At 40.0% G+C, this 15,957-nt stretch overlaps 1 protein-coding gene across 1 annotated transcript in view; it reads right to left on the bottom strand.

Annotated features, from left to right (window-relative positions):
* Positions 1–15,957, bottom strand: part of LOC116319185 (interferon-induced protein 44-like) — a 49,935-nt gene that overhangs the window by 18,422 nt on the left and 15,556 nt on the right. The window lies entirely within an intron of this gene.

Raw genomic sequence — 15,957 nt, 5'->3', positions numbered from 1 at the left:
TAGTCTCTCTCTTCACATGCATACCTACCACGGAGGCAGTGGAGACTGTCAGAAAACGCCTACAAGAAGACAGCTCTTTGGAAGACAGAACCAACTTCACCCCCGATCAGATTTGCACACTGTTAGACCTCTGCCTTACCACCACATATTTCAAATACAACGAGGGTTTCTACAGGCAAAAACATGGCTGTGCCATGGGCTCCCTGGTGTCACCTATTGTAGCCAACCTTTATATGGAGGAAGTGAAAAGAAAGACTCTTAGCTCTTTTAAAGGGAGAGTACCCAGCCACTGGTACAGATATGTAGACAACACCTGGGTCAAAATCAAAACACAGGAAGTGGAATCCTTCACTGCGCACATTAACGCTGTGGATAAAAACATCAAGTTCACCAGGGAAGACACAAAGGACAACTGTTTGCCTTTCCTGGACTGTGCCGTGCACATTGAAGAGAATGGAAACCTCAACACTGAAGTTTACCGGAAGCCCACACACACGGACCAGTACCTCCTCTTTGACTCCCACCACCCTCTGGAACACAAACTTGGAGTAATCAGGACCCTACATCACCGGGCAGATAATGTTCTCTCTAAGCCTGAAGGGAAAAAGAAGGAACACACACATGTAAAGGAAGCGCTTAAAACATGTGGTTATTCTAACAGGGCTTTCATCAAGTCAGCAAAGATGCACAGAAAAGAAGATCAGACACCAACTAGGGAGGATAAGAAAGACAAACGCAACAACATTGTCATCCCCTATGTAGCCGGTGTATCAGAAAAACTCAGGAGAGTCTTCACCAAGCACGACATCCCAGTATACTTCAGACCCAGCAACACACTCAGACAGAAACTGGTTCATCCCAAAGACAAAACTCCTAAACACAAACTTAACAATGTGATGTATGCTGTACATTGCAGCGAGTCGCTGCAATGAAGACCAAACAGCCACCAAACAGCCACTTCACAAATGTATGGCACAACATAGAAGAGCTACCTCCACAGGACAACACTCGGCGGTCCATCTTCACCTAAAGGACAAAGGTCACTCTTTTGAGGATGCAAATGTACACATTTTGGACAGAGAGGACAGATGGTTTGAAAGAGGAGTAAAAGAAGCCAGTTATGTCCACTGTGAGCGACCGTCTTTGAACAGTGGCGGTGGTTTACGACACCGTCTGCCATCTATAATGCAGTTTTGAGATCCCTTCCCAGACGCCTTAATGCCCACTCACATCCTGAGCCATCTGACCTCAGGAAATCACAAGATAGGGTGGGGCTAGGTTTCACAATGAGCTCACCCGAAATCTTGGTTGATTGTGACCTACACCCATTTTCACACCTTGGCTCATGTGATTAGGGTAGAGGATCATTAGGGGGTCCATTGTCCCTCTCGGTGTGCTACTCTCACAGAGCTTAAATCTGGGACTCTCTACCATTTGATCCCAGAACTGAAGAAGCTTCTCGGATGAGAGGTGAAACGTCTTCAAGCAACTTAAAGAAGTCCTTTTATTTCCAAGCTCCTTAGACTAAGTTAACACAACGATCAAACAATGTAACAACCCTTATTGTGTTATAGCACGACTGGGGGGGAGGGGGGGGCATATTATTGTAGTGGTTGGGGGAGTCTCCTAGTATGTGTGAGTATAGTGGCAGCCGTTACATGCTTCTAGTGTGTCTGTTCCGAGAGAAACCATTCCGTCGTAATGGCCTGGCGCCGGCACCTACCCATCCCCGCATGTATGTACGGACGGAGTAGAGCCGTGGAGACCTGGCTTGTATGGCCTTATGTTGCTAATGTCAAATAAGGGTCTTTTGTTTGATTTATCTGACTGGCTTCCAGTTATCCGGCTCCCCCAACAACATGCTCAGTGGACCTGCTAGCCGTTCCTTCCTCGCCAGACTGCTGTTATAACAGGTCAAAACAGATCAATTTCGTGATATAACAATTGTGACTCTGGGATTAACACACAGTTGGTGCAACTGAAGGGTTATTTTTAATAATTCTAGTACACCTCTCTAAGGAACCACACCCTTAATACTCACCCCCATGGTATGATCCTCTCTTCTACCTCTAACACTGTAAAGTGAAAATGTAAATGGCATGAGTCACACTGGAAGGGCAACGTTTTAAATTACACTGAACGCGTTACATTTTTGAGGACAATTCCCCCTCAATAAACGGACTGTGAAAACTAAAAATGAAGCCGACGTCAAACAATGACGAGCTGAGAAAAGTAGGAAACTAAGAAAACAACAGCAGGGAGAAGTTCATGGTTGGATCCAGGAGATGAAGCTGTGTGTTCGTACATAGTTCAGGATGTCAGTGGGGCAGTTTGAGGTGTTGTTGGCAGAGTTGGGACCAGATCTCAGGAGGCAGGAAATCATTTTAAAGAGCCGACTGAACCGGATCATCGCGTAACTGTGTCTCTGAGGTAAATAATATCACGTGACTATTTCCATCTGGCTGTGTATTCAGTACGAGTGCCATGTGAGTTAAGAGCTGCCAAACGCAGTGGGCTGGTTGGTCAGATCTTTTTTATTCGGAAGAATTGCTTGGTCTGAAAAAAAAAAATGCTGCCATTTATTCGGGATTTCAGTAACGTTGCTCTGCCTCTAATCAATTTCACCTCGCCCAAAGTTCAATTACTGAAACTTTTTTTTTTCTAAACTTCCTGGAATTCTTCAGCTCAAATGGTCAGTGTGAACAGTTGCATTAAGAACAGATGAGTCCGAAAAATATTTGTAACCCAGGAAACATTTGCACAGATTTTATGTGTCCGGTGTGTAAAAGCCTCAAGTTTTGTCTTCAGGTTTGAATTTTGTATCATATTTTAAATATCTTCGAGGAGGTGAAGCGGGACGTGCTGGGTGATTAACTGCAATTGAAATATGACAATTTACAAACATGTTAGCAACACTTTTCCATATTCAGGCACGATTATATTAGATTTTCCAGTCAAATGAAATGTTACTTTTTGCCACTTTCAAATCAGAGGACATTATGGTAACTATTCCATTATGAAATAATTTTGCAAACATCTACAACAAATTCAGATCAAGATCACTGGAGTCTGCAGCATTTCCTCATTTCAAACTATTTGTTAAGTCAAGCCAGTTTTATTTGTGTACCTCAATATTACATGTTAAATCCCTGAAGGCTGAACAAACTGTGTTAAGGGCAAATCAACAAAGAAAAAGAAGGAAGAAGAAAGTCACAACAATGACCTACCCAGAAAAGATTTCTTCATGACTTTTTGTTACCTGTAAATAAAACAAACTGAAAAGACCGGAAATTCTATAAATAAACAATCAATTAAATTCTTTGACTTGACACATATGAACCAAATGTGAGATTGCTCAGTCAGGTCAATTTAATAATTTAATAACTGGATTTTCTGCATTGGATTATTAACACAATGTTACCATATGTGAATGTCCAATTGGGCTGTGAAGTTGGTGTGTCTTGGTTGTTGTTCACACTGATGTAGATGATGTATGAGTTTGGATTTTAAAATGTTGTTTCACTTTCTCTTTGGGTCATGTGACTTCTATTATTCTCTCTATCTGATGGCAGTCTAATTTAGTTGTTGCTGTATAGCTACTAAACTTGTAGGTAAAGTTAACTGATTCTGTTCACCTGCGCCTTGTGTCTTTTCCCCCCCGATTACCTCGAGTGTATTTAAGCCCTGTTTGTCTACTTCAGTGATTTTGTCTCCTGTTTTCTTCAGCCACCTGGATTTGCTGCTTGTGCTGTTTAAAGGTTTATTTTTCATTTCTTCAAATCAGTCTTGGAGTCTGCATTTGCCTCTTAATTCCTAGTGATGCGCAAATGAAGCAATGAGTCAGTATTGAACTACTTAATCAATTGTATTGAAAATAGGTTCTAGTGGCAAAATAAGAGACATCAAAACAATGTCTCAATAATCATGTGCTGAGTGCAACAACGGTTTTTATGATTGATACAAATACAATTTTGGAGAGCTGGATTGACTGGTAAGCTGATTCTGTAAACAACTGTATTGTAGCAGTTGGAAGAAATTGTGCTTGGGGAAACAGGATGTGCTGGGATGGTAGGGTGTGCTTGTGTAACTAAAGTGGGGTGTGGGACTGGGATGTAAAGAGTTTTAATCACATTTTTTTTTTTACATTTGTTTTTGTTTTTTATTTTCTTGATAGCAACTTCTCCAGCTTTCAAAAACTCACATTCACATAGGAAGGAGGCGTTACAGAGAATCTCCTTCTTTTTTTTAAAGATTAGTACAATACAAAGTAGAATTTATTATTGTGCGATCTACTGTACAATATAAAGCGCCTTGAGGCGACTTTTGTTGTGATTTGGCGCTATATAAATAAAATTGAATTGAATTGAATAGAATTAAACGGTATTACATTAAAGGTGTTGTACTTACAGAAATTGTAAACCAAAAACAAACAAACAAACATTATTCAGAACCTACAATACACATACGCTAGGAGAAGTTTTAACTGATTAAGCCAAAAAGTGAAGAGATTGAAGGATCTTCATTTTTTCGCATACAACCATAGTTCTTATAGCTTTAGGGTTAGAGGAATTCTTAATTGAATTTAGATATTGCAAAAGCTCATTGGAGTATACATAAAAGGAGGGATGTCTTCCTAAACATTTGGATTTGTGCATATGAAATTTAGCCATTAAAATTAACAAAGGTTACAAAGAATCTTGTGTTACGTAGCTGTATCGATTGCTTCAAGCAGTCACGTGATTCATAGAGGGGTAGACGTGAGGAGACTTCACGGGCCAAGTGTTTGTTTGTCTGTCCCCCGGCATCAAAGTAAGCTTTAAAGCAATGTTTCAAGGAAAATGCAAATTCGAGTTCGAGGCTTGTATTGGAGCATCGGTGTCATATGGCCATTACTACTAATCCCCCCTAAACAATGACAGCTTCACATGTTGTAGTTAATGACTATAACAAATAATTACCAAGTTGAATACAATGACTGTTTTTAAATGTAGGTCTTTCTGAAAAGTGAAAGTAGGTGAGCGTGAGTTGTTTATACATCAGTGAAATCCAGCCACTCAGCCAACTTGTTCTACAGGTAGTACAGGACACACATTCATTAGCAGAGACACGCAAAGCCCAGCCAAGCCTAGCTGTTCCTTGTTTCAAAGCACTTTTTATAAAGTGCTTTAAAAAAGTATGCTGGCTAAAATGCTCATCATTAAGCTCACAATAGAAATTCAAATCCATTCATGTGAACAAAATTAAAACTCTCTCACTGTGGCCAATGAAAAAAGGTTAGCTTTAAGTAATTACTTAAAAAACGTCAGTGCTGAAGCATGTGTAATATGCAAGGGCAGAGAATTCCACAACTTAGCTGACGTTTGTGACTAGGAGGGTGAGTGCATCTGTAAGAGCTCAGAGAGGTAGGGTGGGTCAAAGTCATTTAAAGACTTAAAAACAAACAACAGAATTTTAAAATAAAGTCTAAATAGGAGAAATATGATTTCTATTAGGTTTGCCAGTTAAAAGCTGTGCAGCTGCGTTTTGCACCAGCTGAAGATGGTACAGGGATAACTGGGAGAGACCTAAACATCTAAATAGAGAGTTGCAGTCCTGTCACGGAAGAGGATGGGTGGATGGATGGATGTTGTAATAAAAGCATGGATTATATTTTTTTAAAAGTCCTGTATTGGAAGATTCTGTTTGACCAATTGTCTATGATAAAAAAAAGAAAACACTGGCTTTCACCACAGCACTGAATTGCTTATCTAGGTCAAAATCACTGTCCATTTTGACACCCAGGTTAGTGACAAAATGATTTATATTGTGTAAGAGGGCCCAGATCTAAAGGAGGAGACCCACCAGTAATATCAGGACCGAACACCATAAGGGCCATCCAACTTTTACTTTATCAAGACATTTAAGGTTTTTCTAGTTTAACAGGCATATACACCTGACTGTCACCAGCATAAAAATGGGAAGCACATTTGTGCTTTCTAAACATGGAGCACGGGGTAAGAAGATTTCATAAAAACAGCAGGGGCCCAAGGATTGAGCCCTGAGGTACTCAACAATCAACATGACAAAGGAGAACATGACGACTTAAAACTATTAAAGATAACAAAATGTTCTTTCAGCCAGGCAGGACTTACACCAATTCAGGGTAGTGCCTTTAATGTGTGCATAATGTTCCAAACAAAATATCAGAATAATGTGACCCTCTGTAGCAAAGGCTATTAATCTAGTAAAACTAGGATCAAATCATTCCCACCATCTGTAGCTAAAAGAATGGCATTAAAAACCCTTAGTAGTACAGGTTCTGTGCCATGAAAAAATTAAAACCAGACTAAAATCCCTTAAAAACATATTATAACACTAAAAAACTGTGAACTGTATACAGACTCTTTTTTCCAAAATGTTTGAAATAAGGTAGCTTGGAGATTGGTCTAAAATTGGACAGCACATTGGGAGCCAGGCCAGACTTTCTAATTAAAAGTTGCATTATTGTATGCCTACAGTCTTTTGGAGTTACAGTCAAGGACAAGCTGCTGTTACTAACAAGAACTGACCCCAAAGCAGAAATCACCTCTTTTAAATAGTCAGGGTGGGACTGCATCTGTGGGGGAACCTGAGGACTTCTCATGACCAACAACCTCATATAAAAAAGGTAAAGTCACAGGCTTAATAAACTGATAAAAGGCAGCAGAGCAGGGAACAGAGGATGATGGGTAAATGGCATAGGGTAATATCTGAGTTCTCATATTAGCCACCTTATCCACAAAGACATTTGAAAAGTTTTCACATGCTTCAAATGAAGATTCAGTGCAGTCTGTGGAAAATCAACAACAGCATCTAAAGTATTAAAAAATATATGAGGCTTATTGCAGTTGCAGAGACACAGCCCTATAGAAGCATTTCGCAGCTTACAAAACCTGCCAACTGTTTTTTTTATTTAAATAAAACTGCAAACAGATATAACACAACTATAAAATAAAAAAGGTAAACCCCCTCTTTAGAGTTTCTCAGCAGTATCTCATTTTAAATGTTCTTTTTTTTTTGCAGACAATCCAACACATTTCAAACACTAAAGTTACTGGGGGGAAAATCACATGCTAGCCACATGCTTAAATCCTAGCTTCAAAGATTTGCCATCTAAAGATGTATTTGTGGCTCTAGAACTCAACATATTCTTCTTCTTGGCAACTTACACTACAAGTCGGCAAAATTTTGTTGATACATTAATTTTTCATATATGTAATATATATGGAAGCAGAAAACATTTATCTGGGAATCACCCCACATGCTGTGTATTCCACAATATAGCTTTTGATTCCTGTAATATAACCCATTATCTCTGAAACGTGGTTCAGTGCTGTCCCGTTGTAATAATGTATGGTCAGAGACATGAGATAATGACACGGTAATGGAGAACTGTATTTATCACTGCCACACTTTAGGCACACACTATCACTGGCAAGTAGAAATATGAAATTGGTATAAGTAGGAAATAGTATAAATAAAAATTAGTTAAAGAACTCTTTCAATTATTCAGGTCAAAAAACAAGAAAATATCATCTTAACTGTGAGACAGAGGCAGATAATACAATATGGTATAAACTAGAGATGGACCGATCCGATATTAGGTATCGGTATCGCTCCGATTCTGGCCTAAATTACTGGATCAGATATCGGAGAGAAGTAAAAAAAATGGAATCTGATCCATTAAATATCACAAAAGCACCTCACAAAACTTGCGACATAGCGTAACCCAGCTCATAACCTTAGCACGTCGGAGGAGTATGCGTCACGTGATAGAGCGGCTGTTGCGTGCAAGACCTGTCGGCGGTTTGATTGAGCATTTGGAGCCTCGCTACATGCTTCCAAACCGGCCTTTAATCTCCAAGAAAGGTATCCCAGAGAAGTAAAGCAAGTGTGTAAGTTAATCTCTGAATGTTTGTAAAGCATTCTCACGTTAAGCTTAACAACCGATATATGGAGTGACTGCCTCTCATTCTCCCCCTCCCTCTCCTGTTGCTACTTCAATCATGAAACTTATCAGTGATCAGCTGATCGGCTTTTCTGCCACAAGTCCCGTCTCTCTTGTTTGTTTATCATCCACTTTGTGCCAGAAAGAGGAAACCAGCTTATAAACAACAGCAGCACGTTTAAGCTTGATAAGCTGTTGTTAGAATGTATTTAATATTACTTTCTACACCAGGATCCTTTTCTATGTAGCTGTAGTACAGTAGTAATTACAACAATCAACTCATTAACTGAAACATAGTCTGTAAACCAATGCTATTACACTGTTTACTGCTACAATGTTGCGACTCTCACACTGGTAGTAGTAACAAAGTATCAGCATGGCTGAATTTATTTTGAATGGAAGCAATTAAACAAAGCTGAGAAGGTAAACTTACCAGTTTCACGAAACTTGTGTACAGCATCCAACCAACATCTCAACAGCCAAGCAAAGAAAAGAAGGAGGATAAGCTCAGCTGAGGTTTCTGTACAAATATACTAAAATGTACAGCTTAATTAAAAATGTTACTGTCTACAAGCTCGTGAAAGTTACTTCCTGGAACATAGCAGCTCATTCAAGTGCTTGCTCCTGTAGGCATTCTTTTTTCACTTCAAGACAGGCTTCATCAATTTTAGTCATGATTGCTATTTGTGGAATCCCTGCCAATACAGAAACCAATGCAATCATTTTAGCTCATGTTTTTCTATTATTTGAAATTGTGACATCATATGTGCTCTTAGAACAGCATCTGCTCTCACCTTTGTCACAAGCTGCTCTGAAGTTTTTCATCTTTTTCACAGTTTCATCATTGATTATGCTCACTGTGTCAGTGTGAGCAAAACCGTATAACCTGTCCATTAATGGCAAGTTTGATGTCTTCCACATGAAGTCCTCTCTCAGTGACCCTCTCAAGGCCCATGGTGACACTGAAGACAAAAGAGTGAAAGGTTCCTGGCATTTCTTTCTGAATTTGATATGTCTTGTACTATAAATAAAAAATGTGGTGTTGTTATATTAGTGCCAGATACTAAAGACCCTAACAGTTTTCAAAATAATTTACACACTAGTTACAATCTTTTGGAGTGATTTTAATTGTGTGTTAAAGGAGAAAGAGATTAGGAGGTAAAGTAGGAGGTAAAGATTTAACTACTTTAAGACCTCAGTGAAAATCATTTACAGTATATATCACAGAATTTAAGGCCTTTATAATCACAGAACATACAGAGAAAAGTCCTAAACTGAATCAATTTCAGCTTTCGTTTTTCATTATGTATATTGTATTAATAATTAAATTTCATTATCTGTGTCTTTACCACACATTTGCCACACAGGTGTCGATACTCTAGGTGCAGTGAATGCTTAAATTGTACTGATTAGAATATACTGGACATTCAATGCTAAGATTCAGCACACTGTGTTAGAGGCTGGGATTTGATGAATTCATCATATATACAACCTTTGATCATCATTTATGTCCAGTTGAGAATGAATCTGTGCACTCACATATTAAATGAACTGAAATCAGTAGTGCGATCTCCAGTCTTGATATAAGGAATGAGAGAACTGACAGCTGTTAATTTTAATCAGCCTGTTTCAGTTGTTTTAACTAAGTATCACAAAGTAATGTGGTAACATCTGGACTGACGAGTTTACTGTCAGCATTTTAATCGCTAGTTTAAAGGCTGTAGGTTGCATTAATTGCTCTAACACTGTATAAATATAACAGGCCTCAGTGCTGGTTCTGATAGTCTGAGCTGCTTCCAGCTTTATTTGTGAAGAGCACAGCAGCTTACAAAACACGTAGCTAGCTCGTGCAGCGGCAACGTAAAATTTTCATGAGCTAAGATGACCTTAAAATAACGGGGCTACGTGCGGTGATTAGCCATGTTAGCACGTTACCTTCAACAGGTGGTCAGATTGAGTAAACAGGCACTCAACCAGAGGTTGAGCTCTCCGTTTCGCTGCAAGGTCCCTTCATTCTTCACATATCTGTGTCGAGCCGAGTGTAAATCCCGAGGCTGAACGGCCTTTGTACAAACACACACGCTTCTTAGCAGGGCAAAGCTATGAGCTAGAAAAATCCAGGCAGACAGCCTGTGTCTGTCCAACCAATCAGAGAGCTCCTTACATCCCACGGTGTGGCTAATTTGAATAGCAGCAGGATTTTAAAAATGAAGTTGTTAATCCAACAGCTAATCCAAAAGTTAATCCCCGAACAGAAAAGGGAAATGGATTTTGAAATGAGGAGTGGAATCGCCATTTTAAAAAGCATTTTGAAAATCACTTTATTAAAGTGCAATTCGAAAAAAGTTTTTTGAAATGAAGTTTATTAAAGTGCAATTCGGAAAAGGTTTTTGAAATGAAGTTTATTAAAGTGCAATTCGACAAAGGTTTTTGAAATGAAGTTTATTAAAGTGCAATTCGAAAAAGGTTTTTGAAATTAAGTTTATTAAAGTGCAATTCAAAAATGTTTTTTGAAATTAAGTTTTTAAAAAACATTTTAAAAATCTGTTTATTAAATTGGAATTCAAAAAGAATTTATTCTACAGTTCATTATTTAAGCAGAGAATTCGCAGGGCTGTGTGCTTTAGTGATGTGTCAATCATGAGCGAATCGTTCAATACTCGAGAATCACTTTACTGACTCATGAGTCATGATTCACAAGCCCAACTGACTCATTCACTGACTCATCCCTGTTGCTGTTAGCAAACTAATTTCATTAGTACAAATATATCTAGCTTATAATTAAAGTTGTGGGGAAAAAAACAACAGCCACATTTCTGCTCTGAACTGGAAGAAAAAAACCCTGAGTAGAAAGCTCACATCAAGACAATAGCTCCTCAGTTCACAGTAGCATTGCTCTGCTAACATGTTAACAGCACATTTGAGTTATTCACCCCCTCCCTTCCTGTGTGGAATCGTAGCGTAAGCTCATCACTCACTCACTCACCCCCTCCTTTCCTGTCCTGAATCGTAGCATGAACAAATCACTCACTCACTCACTAACCCCCTCCCTCCTGGCTCACAGCTTCTTCTTCTTCTTCTTGGTTGGCAACCAATGTTAAGGTGCATTACTGCCCCCTGACTCACAGCTCAGTGGACATTTAGATGAGAAAATATATATTTGACACCTCCAAAAGTTGATTCTGTTCATCTGGACGTAGCGTTTTCAGTGGGAGAAACGTTTCGTCACTCATCCAAGTGACTTCTTCAGTCTCAGCTGACTGCAGGTTTCCCCAATCTTATAAACATTACATTTGCATAATGACTGAAACCAGGCCACTGAAGGAACAATAGGCTGGGAGGTCAGTTCCTTAGGAAGAGGGTGATAGACTGTCTGAAGCAGTTAGGACAAGACAAGGCTATTGACCGGACCTCATACCACAGGCTATACCCAGGGGAGTCTACACCAAGTCTGTATGGTTTACCGAAAATACATAAACAGGGTGCACCTTTAAGACCGATTGTCTGTATGATCAACTCGGTCACCTATAACATCTCCAAGTTTCTGGCTTCGATCCTCAACCCGCTAGTGGGCAGCTCTGACCACCACATCCAGAACACCCTGGATTTCGTTGAGAAGGTGAGAGATGTCATTATGGAGGCAGATGAAACCATGGTCTAGTACGACGTTACATCTCTCTTCACTTGCATCCCAGTCACGGAAGCGTTGGAGGTAGTCCGTAAGAGATTACAGGATGACACCAACCTCAGCAACAGGACCACTCTCAGCATTGACCAAGTGTGTTTGCTTTTGGAACTGTGTCTTCATTCCACCTATTTCACATACAAGGGTCAGTTCTACAGGCAGAAACATGGGTGTGCCATGGGCTCCCCAGTTTCACCCATCGTGGCCAATTTATACATGTAAGAAGTGGAAAAGAGGGCTTTGCTATCCTACCCTGGAACACCACCAAGCCATTGGTTCAGATATGTGGATGACACCTGGGTGAAAATCAAATCTCAGGACGTACCACAATTCACGGATCACATTAACTCGGTGGACCGACACATCAAATTCACCAGGGAGGATATGAAAAGTGGCAGGTTAGCCTTCTTAGACTGTGAGATTTCCATCAGTAATGGGGGACATCTAAAAGCTGACGTGTACCGTAAACCTACACATACGGATCAGTATTTAAGGTTTGACTCTCATCATCCACTGGAGCACAAACTGGGTGTCATTAGGACGCTACAACACAGAGTGAACACCATCCCCACTGACACAGCGGCCAGGGAGGCAGAAGAACAGCACATCAAGAAGGCCCTGAGCAAATGTGGTTATCCCAGCTGGACTTTTGTCAAAACTGGAAAGGCACCTAAAGAAAGCTCCAGTCAATCCAGGAGAGAAGGACAACCGCTGCCCAAGCGAAAACCTGTATTGATCCCATATGTGTCAGGAGTATCGGAGCAGTTGAGATGCATTTTTTCTAAACACCGGGTCTCTGTGGCTTTTAAACCCCAAAACTGCGCCAAAAATTGGTCCACCCCAAGGACTGTGTCCCCCGACACAAACAGAGTAACATAGTGTACGCTGTTAAGTGCCTGGAGGATTGCCAGGATTTATACATCGGGGAAACCAAACAACCTCTGGCGAAGCGGATGGCACAACACAGAAGAGCTACCTCGTCAGGCCAGGACTCTGCAGTCTATTTACACCTACAGGCCAGTGGACACTCTTTCAATGATGAGGATGTACACATCCTGGACAGGGAGGAACGCTGGTTTGAGCGCGGAGTCAAGGAGGCCATTTATGTGAAAAGGGAAAGACGATCTCTGAATCGAGGAGGGGGCCTAAGGGTACATCTTTCGCCATCTTACAATGCCGTGATTGCAGCCATTCCCCAACTCTCTGTGAATGGTACTCATGGCCATTGATCAGTGGGCTTTGATCAGTTGGTTTTGGTCAGTGGTTGTTGATCAATGGTCATGAGAATTTGCATAATTAAGATTAAGGAACTGACCTCCCAGCCTATTGTTCCTTCAGTGGCCTGGTTTCAGTCATTATGCAAATGTACTGTTTATAGGATTGGGGAAACCTGCAGTCAGCTGAGACTGAAGAAGTCACTTGGATGAGTGACGAAACGTTTCTCCCACTGAAAACGCTACGTCCAGATGAACAGAATCAACTTTTGGAGATTTACTTTCCTGGATGATTGAGCATGCATCAAGATATATATTTGACACATCTGAGCAAAAAATACAAATAAAATAAAATAAAAATAAAAAAAATAAATGTTGCCTTTAGAAATCTTAATTTTTTTTGCTCTTTTTTGCTCTATAAAAATAGTTGTTTTTCTTTTTCAATCACTCATCTTAGCAGTATAATATACATGAAAAGAGAAACAAATTAAGTTTGAGTGAAAATGTAAATTTTTTGCATTCTCTGGGCAACTGACTCAGTGACTCAAATGACTCAAAAAACCCGATTCATTTTGGTGAGTGACTCATTCAAACTCGATTCAGTAAAAAGAATCGAATTTACCATCAGTAGTGTGCTTAGTCCTCTGCTGTTCACCCAGCTAACACATGACTGTACTGCACAGTGCAGCTCAAATCACATCATCAAGTTTGCAGATGACACAACAGTGGTGGGTCTCATCACCAACAATAATGAGTCTGAATACAGAGAGGAGTTACAACACCTGGTGATCCGGTGTCAGAATAACAACCTGTCTTTAAATGTTCAGAAGACTAAAGAGATGGTTGTTAACTTCAGGGAGAGCTCAGCGGCCCACACCCCACTGCACATCAACAGATCTGCTGTTGAGATTGTCAGCAGTGTGACGTTCTTGGGTGTGCGTATATCAGATGACCTCTCCTGGAACCTGAACACCTCCACCATCAAGAAGAAAGCCCAACAACATCTTCATCTTCACTTTCTTAGGACACTGAAGAAGGCCAGTCTCCTTCCTCCCACCCTCACATATTTTTATCAGGGAAACACTGAGAGCGTCCCCTGCTGCTACATCACTATCTGGTACGGGAACTGCACTTTTGCTGAAAAGAAGTCTCTGCAGCAGATAGTGAGGACAGCAGAGAGGATCATTGGAGGCCCTCTCCCACCCATCTCCCAACTCTACGACAAACACGTTATCCGAGGTGCAAACAGCATACTGAAAGACACTTTCCACCCCTCATATGCTCTGTTCTCCCTCCTTCCATCTGGCAGACAGTTTCGCAGCATCAAAACCGTACCACCAAAGGACTGATATACACATACTCCTTACAATATTCACCAAAAGACTCAAAAACAACAAAAACTTCGACAAATCCACTGCAAACTGGACCTGGGAACAATATGCTTATTTGCACACTCAGTCACATAGTTACTGCACACACATTTAAATTATACTATATTTGCACATTTTGCATCTTGCACATGTCTTCGTCCTGTCTTGTCTACAATATTCTGACCATAACTTGAATCTGGTATTCAATACCTACTGCACAATCCACCTCGTATTGTCTCTGTCCTGTCTTTATTATTATAGTATTGTATAATATTGTATAGTTAGTATTTAGTACCTTTTTATCCCTTAACTTTATCGAAATTTAGCATGTTATTTATTTGTAATTCCTTATTTTATTATTCTTAGAGATATATCTTTTATATACTTATAAATGCACCATGGGGGGGCTTGGGGTGAAACAGCATTTTGGTACGCTGTATACTGTGTATACTGTTGTATTGACAATAAAGCTCTTGAAATCTTGAAATCTTAATACAGTGTGTCAATATGAGAAAGTTAAGTGTTAAATTGATTGGCTTTTCAACAAGTCATACATTTGAAATTTTAGTTATATTTCACTTGTTAAGAGGTAGCACTATGCTTGTTCCAATCTGCCGACACCTGAGAAAGTAAACTTTGAAGGATAAAGATTAGCCTGATTTGGATTTGCATATCTGGATGCTGGTATGGGTTTATAACCTCAGTCATAAAAGATCCATCCATCTATTCTATTCTGCTTATCCAACTCAGGGTCAGCTGCCACATGACTGCTTTTAGTCCTGTGACAGCTGGACAGGTACCAGTTTATTGCAAGGCTAACACATGTCATTAACGATGGCTTTATAAAATAAATGGGACTTAAAAGCAAACCTTAAAAATGAAATGATGAGCTGAAAATAACTTTATGTGTTATGTATTCTGATTATTTGTTGTGAAGTTATTTAACTGAACACACTGGAGTTATAAAGTTCCTGAAATATCATTAATTGCTAATATTCTCAGTGTTATCTCAGTATTAAAAATACAGTGAACAAATAAACACACACTCTCTGGTCCGTCTTCATTATTTTAAGTGAACAGATTTAATTACAGTTCTGGAAACAAGAAATCACTTATTCAGAAAGGACAGTCTTACATCGAGACTTGAAATTATTTATTTGAATTACACACCAGACAACATGTTACAGGCATATATATGTCATTTTTCCTACACTTAACATTTTAAATATACAGTAAATAGCAAAGAGTACATGTCTTGATTTTCTGTGAAGGTTATTTGGATTTAATTTGCAAAAGAAAAAAGATACCCCTTTCTCAACGAGAAGTTTGGGCTTGGGTGAGCCTGAGTGGTGAAGATATCTACCTATTCGGAACCATGGTAACAGGGTTCTGGCTGATCGGAGCTGGCTTGGCCCTGACTTATCGAAGAATTAAGAAAGCGGAACCGGCTGTTCTAACCCCCACAAGGCTGCCCGCTGGGATTGGAACGATGGGAGAGGCGTGAGTTTCTCAAAATGGGCTCATTGAGTCAGCACGGATAAGATCTTGGAGAGGCTACGGCTGCTGTGAATACTCAGAATAAGATCTCTGACTGCAGACTGGATACATCTCGGAAGGGCTAGCCCGGAATAACATCTCTGGGCGCAAAATTGGATGACATCTCGGGGAGGCACACTGCCGTGAGTTCTCAGAAATTGGCTCCTTGAGCACAAGAAGTGACAA

Source organism: Oreochromis aureus, linkage group 23 (assembly GCF_013358895.1).
Source record: "Oreochromis aureus strain Israel breed Guangdong linkage group 23, ZZ_aureus, whole genome shotgun sequence".
NCBI lineage: Eukaryota > Metazoa > Chordata > Actinopteri > Cichliformes > Cichlidae > Oreochromis > Oreochromis aureus.
The sequence above is the reverse complement of the archived record's forward strand: the minus strand, read 5'-3'. Positions and strand labels throughout refer to the sequence as shown.